This window comes from Plutella xylostella, chromosome 18 (genome assembly GCF_932276165.1).
Source record: "Plutella xylostella chromosome 18, ilPluXylo3.1, whole genome shotgun sequence".
In the NCBI taxonomy this organism is placed as follows: Eukaryota; Metazoa; Arthropoda; class Insecta; order Lepidoptera; family Plutellidae; genus Plutella; species Plutella xylostella.
Genome location: NC_063998.1, coordinates 964,151 through 974,080, shown reverse-complemented (window position 1 = coordinate 974,080; position 9,930 = coordinate 964,151).

Here is a 9,930-nt window from a genome sequence, read left to right as displayed (position 1 = left end):
TAGTATATAAGAACACAAGGCTAACTATACCTTAATCGCTTTATTTATAGCCTAAAAAGTCCGATTCCGGTATTACTTCAATACCGGTATTAACTTTCAATACTGGTATTGAAAAATACTTATTTTTTTTCCGGGTTCCCGGTATTGCGGTATTGTATGCCCTAGTGTCAATAGAAACGTTTTTTGAATTTACATGTTTTGTTTTACTCTTTATTCGAAAAAAAAACTGTATTCCGCATTTTACAATTTGTTTTCCTCTAAACCAGAAACCGTGATTTTTAAACAAGAAAATTTAGTAATTCCCTTTATTCTCATATACAACGTGCGATGTAGGCGAGCGTGAACGAAAACTATGCAATAAGCCTTTGTTTTTATTACTACTTTACTAAAATAAAATAACATACTCAACAATGTTAATATTTTTTTTTTGCAATATTGTAAAATTAAAATCTAATTATTAACATGAATTTCAACTTTTTTTTGCATCTATGCGTCGAATGACGGCATGACGGCTGCTGCAGCTACGTGCTGTCCAGACCTCCAACCAATCCCACCAGTACTGCAGGTTGCGTCGAATACGAGCCATTCTCTTCGACTTGACAAAACAGGTGCTCCTGGAAGGGCCATAAATCGCACGGCACCCGTACCGTATAGAGGCAACAGACTCCTTTGCAACAGCCTCCCAGATTCCTAAGTAGCCCATGCACTGCATGGCGAGCACAGCTCCAGCAATGGACAACATTTCAAAAAACTAAAGCTGCTATAAATCGGAAACCATTTCGAGATTTAGCTATAAAGGCCACGAAAAAAATATTTTTGAATTTTTTGGATGTATCATTTTGGAGAAATTCATAAAATAGTCAAAAAGTGCTGATGACGTCATGCATTAGGTGCGATGAATTTTGTTGCTCAAAGCCTATCGATGAAAAAAAAAAAGTAACTGTCACTGTCATTTTTGATTGACGTTGACGTTTTATCGTGACGTTTTGTTGTTTATTTGGGTCATTTTCATAAATTCTGTTCCGACACTTTTTGACTTTTTTTTTATTGATCGTATATAAAATGGTTAGTACGCATTTATTAAGAGATGACCCGCTATATAATATGTCCCAGAGCATGCCACCGCCTACATAGCTAAAAAAATTGGGGTTAGTACATTATATTTATTTAAAAATAGTAATATATTATGCATTCATGTGTTTCAATTATGCTTGACTGGAATGCTTAGTAAAATTATTTTTTCATGATAAGTATTTTGTATCATAAGAATTATCAATGTCACACTTTTTTTGTCATTTGAAAATGACCCATTTGCTGGTTGGCACGTAAACAAAGTTTATGTCACCCTGTCAGTTGTCAGTGTCATTTATGTTTTTTTTTTTCGAGACTAAGGCAAAGGACTTAAATCAAAATTGAGCCTAATATGTGACGTCACTTCCGGTTTTAAAATAATAAACTTTAAAGTTAAAAATAACATGGAAAAAGAAATGTACATGAAAAATAAAAAAATACGGGTCCTCTAATTTTTAATAAACTTTCCGAATAGCTAATAAAAATGTAGGGTAAAAAAAATGAAATGTTGTCCATTTTTTCGTAATGAATCCTTGGGATGTCAGCCCTCTAGGAACGCGGTTACTATTTTTAAGCTAAGAGCTAGTTCTCATCCTGCTCCGACAGTGAACGAACGATCACGCATTTCGGATGCTAAACTGACTGTCCGAAAGGTCGAGACCGTACCACCACGTACTACAGAGGTAGTGGGTGCAGCAATGCACCTCTGCCTACCCCGCAAGGGAGTACATTAGTACAAGGCGTGAGAGTGTATGTATGTGTGTATATATGTAGATAAAGTCGCACTTAACCGCTTGCAAAGCTTGTTAAATACCTTCATAGATTTAAAAAAATATGTACATTTTAGTTCTTCAATTTTTAAAAGTACTTATACTTTTGAACACCCTTTAGTGTACAGACTACCACATCTTAAAATATATATTATAAAAAATTACGGTTTTTGGTTTCAAATAATACAAATTGAGAACTTAATTTTCAACACCCTGTATATTGTGTAGCTTACCTAGCATACACAACCGTTAAAATAAAATAAAGTTAAATTATTACCCCTCAGAATATAAACAGGCTCGCGCTTTGGCATACTGTATTGACCGTATAGTTCTTATTCGGAGAATCTAATAAGTGTCATTATGTGTAATGTTTACCTTTATCTATGCATCTGTAACTCTATAGTAAAAAATGTAAACAAATCGAAAAGGCGAAATGTTTTCTAAGAATTTTCGGCTTTTCTCCATCTAAAATGTTTAGAAAATTAACTTTTCATAGCAAATGCATATGTATTATAATATTTGCAGTCATCATTTGTTGATTTAATCAGTTTTTGTGAAATGTTTGATTAAAAATAAAATGGCGTGGGTATCGCTCCTAACAGGCCGCCACCAGGGCGACGACTGAAGAAATCTGAAATCTGTCACGGCGTCATCATTTTTAAACCGGAATTTATTAGTTTTTTGCAAAAAAAGTTGACTTCTGGTCCATTAAATCCAACTCTTTAAGGTAACTTTGTTAAGAATTTAATTACCTACACATACATATAAGATTCCATGAAAATGGGCCCTCTGATTTCGAGGGTTTTTTCATAATAAGTCAAAAAATGGCAAAAGACATGGTGTGTTTGCAATTTTTTTTAACATACTTATTATAATCCTGCACCAATTTCTAAGCAACTAACATGTTCAGTATACCCTCTGCTACAATATATATTTTTATCAATGTGATAGAAGCTACCGTTTTTCCAATCTAATCAAGTATATCAGGCCGACTTTAGCATTTTAGCTTTAGGGATCCCCTTAATAAAAACATGCAATATGCTTATTGTAAGGTATGCAGGTAATGCAGGTCAGTATGGTAAAATGCTGCATCATTGGTAAAAGCAATGACTAAAATATAATTTCACGTCTTGAGACCCTTATACAGGATGTTGCAAAAAGGGCATACTAAGCCAAAACCTACATGTGCAGCATGTTATTTCATAGCCCGAAAACGTTATCAGAATTTCCGAATTCCCGAAAAAAAAGTCGTAATAAAAAAGTCACGGGACCAACAAAGTTTCTATGGAAAATAAAAAAAAAACGCATTTTTTAAAATTCTGATTTCATTTTCGGGCTTAGATATAACATGCTGTACAGTGTACCTACATGTAGGTTTCGGCTTAGTATATCCTTTTTGCAACACCCTGTATGAGGGTCTCAAGACGTGAAATTATATTGTAGTCATTGTTTTTACCACATTATCTTATTTTAAATAATTAGTAAAATGTACCTACTTTCTATCTAAGTACTTACATTGCAACGAATTACACCAAAAATACACCACAGCATAACATTGGTCAGTAAAGCTAATCCAGAATCAGCTTTTATAGGCCTCTAGTGGCTACGGCCAAATGAAAAGTTTACTTTTATAGTGAGAACTTAGTTACAGTAAGGACACACTAGTGACTCATACAAACTGTTTTATGGAGATTCTTTCTTTAACGCACTTTTAGCGTATTCCTGTATGTGTTTAATGGGCTTTTAAAAATACATTATAAAGCCACGATAACGCAAATTACACAATTACGTATTGTTATTAATAGAACACAGGGTCTACATTATACAGGATGTTGAAAAAAAGGGTATTTCCTGAGGTAACATCCTTATGCTTCCAAATAGCATGATGTTGCTTATCGCTAAAATCTCGTTCAGGCAACCTTTGGGTGAATGAAAGACTTATGGAATAAAGGAGGAAGGCGTACGCGTATTGCATTAACATGTAGATCAATAAAGAAGAAATAGATAAAATAATTAAGTGCGCAGTAAAACAGTCCCAAATTATTTCATAAATAATATTTATATTTTGTAAAATAAAGTTGTAGTTGAACCACTGTTCAAAGGCTTGTTAAATTTTCAGTACTAGCACAGCCATATATCATTTTAATTTATATGGCTTAAGTTCGCGGCTGAAAAATGTACATAAGTACGTTGTTGTGTGTTGCAGGTCCATTATTCATACAATTTTAAACGATCTTTTAATGGACTCAATAAATGTGAACAAATTGCATAATAATATGGATTATATGGAGCATCATTTTGATGTTATAAATTTGACACCCGTAAGTAATTTTATTATAATACCTATTATTAAACTAATAAACTTTATAAAACGTAAACATAATTACTGAAACATCCGAGTCCGCGTTGTTACCTATATGCTATTGAGTTTATAATAATTTTACCAAAAAAAAAATACTACGCCGCCGTAGCTGTTCGTAGCACGTCGTAGCACGTAGCGCTACGTGTGACGTCACTGTTGATCTACGAGTATTAGCTACAAACGTTGGATTTTCTTTAAGATTTTTGTATTTGCATAGGTACTACAAATTGAAACCAAGGTGGAATAGTCAGTATGAAAGACCGTAGGTATAACTTCGTTTTCTACACAGACGTCTGTGGTTTTCTGTCTCACATCTCTTCAATAAAATTAATAATTTAGACGACACGCAAAAATCCGAAGGCGCTATCTCGGTCCAATAAAAAATGGAACGGATTTTCACAATTTAAATTCATCGCATTTAGGACAAAGGAGATAAAAAACAAAAGAGCTCGTATGGTCTATACACGGTACAGTAAATTGGGCCGTGGATGGCGACCGATCATTAGAGTGTGTGGAAGGTAGGATTGCCACACGTCATACCATAAATAAGGTATAATTATGATATATTTATTTATAACAGTTTTAGATTTAATATAAAGCATAGTATATTGGAATTTTGACATGCAAATTCATATCATATAGTATTTCCCTTTGACCTTGATCTATATATGAAATTTGGCACGTATTACTAAGAATTGAAACGTAGTGTGGGACGTCCACGGGCTAGATGGGGTGACTTGCGAAAGGTGGCTGGCTATGATAGGACGCGGAAAGCTATCTAGATCGCATCCAGTGGCGTGCTTTGGGAGAGGCCTACGTCCAGCAGTGGACTGCTATAAATGATGATGACTAAGAATTGTATGATCAATCTGGAAACAAGATATTTGTACCTAATTATTTTTTTAATATGCATTTTTTTTAACTTGAGATGGCTTTTTGTAATTTTTTTGGTGTTTTTGTGACCGCCCTTGTTACTCCCTTTCCGAGCTACCTAACCTTTATTAAGCACATTAACAACTCAGATAATATCCATTATATACAAAAAAAAAACTTTGTTAGTGTCTAGACTACCTAGGCATGTTCAACCCTAAACTGCACAGTGAGTTTGCGGATATCTACCGTATTATTTAAGCGTCGCGCCTCCCCTATTGTGCGCTTAATATACGCGCGCCTTTAAGCCCAGTGCTCATTGTTGGTCTTTTATTCATTTATTGTGCTAATCTGAACGATAGCCGGTTTTGTTTGTGACAACGGTTCATTTGGAAGTGCATTGAAAGGGTTAGAAGTTGTGCGCTTTGAGGGATGTGTTGGTGGTTTCATGACTGTGATATCATAGGAGGTATTTTATGATACTTTTTTATTCATGTATTGTGAGGTTTTCCATGTGGATCTTTTTGTGTGCACATGATTATTCATTCGTAATTTTATACACACGAAAGAGGGTGACTCAGGGGGTCATTCTGGATAACTTTTGTGGATTAATTTTGGAAATTAAACCAGACACACATATTAACTCTACATTTCGGTCCAAAGTATAAAAAATATTTTCCACCTCAATATTTTGACTGAAAAAATATGACAGTTATCCTGTCGATGTCCGTATCATTAGAGAGAGAGGCGACGGATGGGGCCAAATAGACCAAAACGTCTAGCACCGAGCAAGCCTGACTGAATTCTAGGGTTATGGTTCTTTATTTAGGTACTTATTGTTTTGTTTAAAAATAAATATGAAATACGGATCTCCTTGTCTACATTCTAGGGTACATATCCCCAAGGTCTTAACTGCCTTCCTAATCTTAGACCATTTCCCACCACGCTAGTCCACTGCGGGACAGATAGTTAGATAGATATATATTCAGGTTTCCTCACGATGTTTTCTTCCACCGTTAGGGCGATGGTATACAATTTACATTGTGCTTAAATTCAAAGAATCCATTGGTACCTACATGTCAGTGCTGGGATTCAAACTCGTATCTCTGGCGTGAGAAGCGGCCGCTTACCCGACTGAGCTACCAATGCTCCATCCAGTTAACTCCGCGAAACAAATAATCAAAGAGGTGTAAAACCCAAGTCTAAGGAAAGTTTGAAGTACCGTTTACAGCCACGCCGGCGGAACCCTGCAATCCAGTTCTTTTAAAAAGGTGTTGAAAATTCTCACTTATAAAAGCTTACGTTTTTAAAAAGTCAGTAATAATCCGGCGAAGAGGGTGACTGTGCCAGCAATTTTGATATTGCACATTCAGTGTTGAACGCGAGATTAAAAGTTAAACGTGAGAATTGAAAGGAAGTAGCGCTATAGCGTTGGCGAAGTACTATTTATAGGTGTTGTTAGTGTTGTTACATTGTATTTTGGCGTTATGCTGTTCTTGTTTATGCTTTCACAGGAGAGAAAAAGTCTTACAGTTTTACTTTTGTATTATTTTATTATAGTTAGTAAGGTTAGTGTATTATAATAATTTTATAAAATGTTGATTTAATACACAAAAAATATTTTGAATCCGTAGGTATATTCAATTTAGTCAATAGTTTGGTGCTCATTATCGACTGATGATGAAACGTGTGAGTAAGTACATTCCATTGTGCATTCAATTCATAATCAAAATTTCGCTATAATAACAAGTAAAATAGACGTAACAATGGAAACGAATGGGTAGTCTGTTTAGATGCCTCTATCATACGGAGCGGGCATAAAATTTACATTTTGGGGCTTTGCGATTTCGGGGGTTTCCTAAAGCATACACTTCAGAGGTAATTTTTTTGTTCTTAATCAAGTATCGTAATGAATTTAACAATAAATTATATTGAATTTTAAAATTTGATACAGATTTATGTAATTGATTAATTACTATATTAAAAGGAGAGTAAATATAACAATGACTTTAAGTAAATAAAATTGTGGTAAATGATCAATGATTCCAGAGCAATGCAAAATTTAATATACATAGTACCTAAACATGATTATCTGTAAGGACCTACATAACCTATAGTACACAGGTAAGCTGCCACTTTTCAGATTTGTATGCAACGGACGCATCGCATTCAGTATTATTTGGATAGAAATACACACAAGACGACCGAATGGCGTAGTGGTTAGTGACCCTGACTACTGAGCCGAAGGTCCCGGGTTCGATTTCCGGCTGGGGCAGATATTTGTTTAAACACAGATATTTGTTCCCGGGTCTTGGATGTGCCCGTAAAATGGCAATAGGCCTGCCCCCTATTACATTGGGACTAACATAACTCTGGCGAAAAGTGGGTGCAGCAATGCACCTCTGCCTACCCCGCAAGGGAGTACATCAATACAAGGCGTGAGTGTGGGTGTGTTTTTTTTAGAAATACATACAAGTGCGTCCACTTCATCAGCATTGCCGACGCTGTTTCTCCATACATTTATGACAATCGGCTGGGTGTGATAAGTACGATAGCGATAGGTGGATGCTTACCTTATTCATCAAAACATTACATATGCTGCCCTGATAACAATAATAAATTATTCAAAGATCTTTTTATTGTAGTTACCGGGTCAGATTGTGAGAAATATTTTTTTACAAATGTGATTGTTTAGGAACCGCCCTTGGTATCGTGTTATATTAACATTTTATTCTCAATACAATCTCCAGTAACGAGGGTAGTTTGAGAAATAACTTCGGTGGCGTGATTCAGTTTGCCCGCAATGCTCCCGGCATCGGCACTGATTTACATTCAGTGAATGATAACGCAGACGCGAAATGACCGACTTTTGCTAACTTTCATGATAATTGTGCTGTTGTTTGTAGGTATTTAAGAATATTACATTGGCTATTTTAGGTTATAAAATTAAAGTTAAGATAGACAGGGTGTTCCAAAAAGGATATACCTAGTAAGTAGTAGCCGAAATCAAAATTTGTGAAAAAAATATTCGTTTTCGATAGGAACTTTCTTGGTCACGACACTTTTAACTATGAAGAATAAAATATTTTTTTCGCGAATTTTGACTATCTGATTTCATTTCCGGACTTAGGTATTATATGCCGTACACATTGGTTTCGACTTACTATATATACCCTTTTTGCAACCGTATTTGTAGTAAACTAGCTGATCCCGCGAGATTCGCTTCGCCTAAAAAAGTTTTCCTGTGGGAATTCCGGGATATAAAAAGTAGCCTATGTTCTTTCTCAGGGTCTAGACCATATGTATACCAAATTTCATTCAAATCCATTCAGTAGTTTTGGCCTGAAAGAGTAACAGACAGACAGACAGACAGACACACAGACAGACAGACACAGTTACTTTCACATTTATAATATTAATACATTTATATATATATATATATATATAGGTAATAATTATAATTATAAGAAGTTAGGATTCCATGATGTCCCTAAATTTCATACTAAGTTTGATGAGCAGATGTCTTCATCGGTCTACGGCCGTGGAGTTAAATTCACTCCCATTTCTGGACCATGAATAATATCGTTCTCATGCTTTGAATTTCTTTGCATTGACGCTTGTGACGTACAAATACTACGTTAACTACGTTTTCTTTGGTGACGTGTGATTGACGCAGTGACGACGTACGTGCCGCTATAGCTAGAAATCCCAAAGCCAAATCTATTTATTAGAAGTAACTTTTTCGGCGAACTTGTATTCAGAAAAGTGATATCAAGCTAGTTAGGAAACATTGTACTTAGTACCTAAGTAATTACTTACTTTTTTTAATATTAAATACAAAAACTCGTTGTAATAAGGCTCAATATTCAAAAGCAATGTGCACATACGCTTAATAATACAAGAGAAATTACGGAGAATATTATCTAGATTTTGCCAGCGACCTTTTGAGCTGCGTCGGCAATATTCCGAATATATTATTACGATTATTGGCCACCCTTCTTACTGCTTACTAAGGCATATATTCCATCGTATATTGGAATATGCAAATATATAAATACGATTAAACCGTTTGGGAAGCATCGAACTTTCATAGCTCATCTTTGTAAAGGACCAACAATTTGTTTGATGGCTTTGTTGTTGAATAAATATACATTCTGAGCAGATGATATTATAATTTATTTTCTATATAGAAAATATAATCTTGTTTTGATCATAAGTACACGGCGTTGAGGTAGAACCTGATAAGGCGTTGTCATCTCATTCGAGAGGCCGTGCATTCAAATCTGTACTACTACTCAGAGTCAACTAGTGATGTTTATCGAAAATATGATGTAACTAGCTGTTCCCGCGAGCTTCGCTTCGCCTTAAAAAGTTTCCCCGTGGGAATTCCGGGATAAAAAGTAGCCTATGTTCTTTCTTAGGGTCTAGACCATATGTATACCAATTTCATTCAAATCCGATCAGTAGTTTTGGCGTGAAAGAGTAACAGACAGACAGACAGACACAGCTACTTTCGCATTAATAACAATTATTAGTTAGGATTTACTAATTAAAATGACTGCACATACTTAACCTTAAAATAATATATCTGCTTTAACTGAAAAACACACTGTGTTTTATAGTAAGAATCAACTATTATAGATGAGGTTTTTTGTTCGTAGCAAAAGTACAATATAATGCATCTCTCATTTCCATCCGAGCTCTTGAATATAAGTTCAAAGACTAAGGAAATGAAATAACGAAACCAGTCTAATCCTTTATGTTCAAACGGAACTTCTATGCTTCGCGTTTAATTTATTTTTCCGTATTTGAGAACAGTCATATAGATGGACTAGTTTCGTTATTAGCTTTTATTCA